We start from the raw sequence: 270 nt of genomic DNA on the forward strand, positions 1-270 counted from the left end.
CACAGAAGATTTTATGAGCACAATTCACATATGTTTAACACTCACGAAGTCTCAACGCAAACTGAAGAAGACTAGAAGAGGGCTCTCAGGCTTTCAATCTCACTGTCTTATTTTACCATAGTTGTGGCTCATGTGTCGTTCTGTGTTCCATTTTGAGATCCTCCCATCAGTAGGTCTCGTTACTCACCCCCACAGACCCAAAATTCCTTAAAGATAAAAAACAAATTTAAAAGAAAAGAAAGACCAAAAAGCTACTTCACAAAAGAAGCA

The 270-nt window shown here is 38.5% G+C and overlaps 1 protein-coding gene across 1 annotated transcript in view; it reads right to left on the reverse strand.

Annotated features, from left to right (window-relative positions):
• The window catches only part of LOC137625274 (zinc finger protein OZF-like), a 70,474-nt gene extending 70,429 nt beyond the window's left edge, over positions 1-45 (reverse strand). Inside the window, exon 1 of the mRNA XM_068356073.1 lies at positions 1-45. This exon is cut by the window's left edge and continues 80 nt beyond it. The gene's annotated coding sequence lies outside the window, so the exon portion shown is untranslated.
• Between the last annotated feature and the right edge of the window lie 225 nt (positions 46-270).

The sequence above is a fragment of the Palaemon carinicauda genome, chromosome 32 (assembly GCF_036898095.1).
Source record: "Palaemon carinicauda isolate YSFRI2023 chromosome 32, ASM3689809v2, whole genome shotgun sequence".
Lineage (NCBI taxonomy): Eukaryota > Metazoa > Arthropoda > Malacostraca > Decapoda > Palaemonidae > Palaemon > Palaemon carinicauda.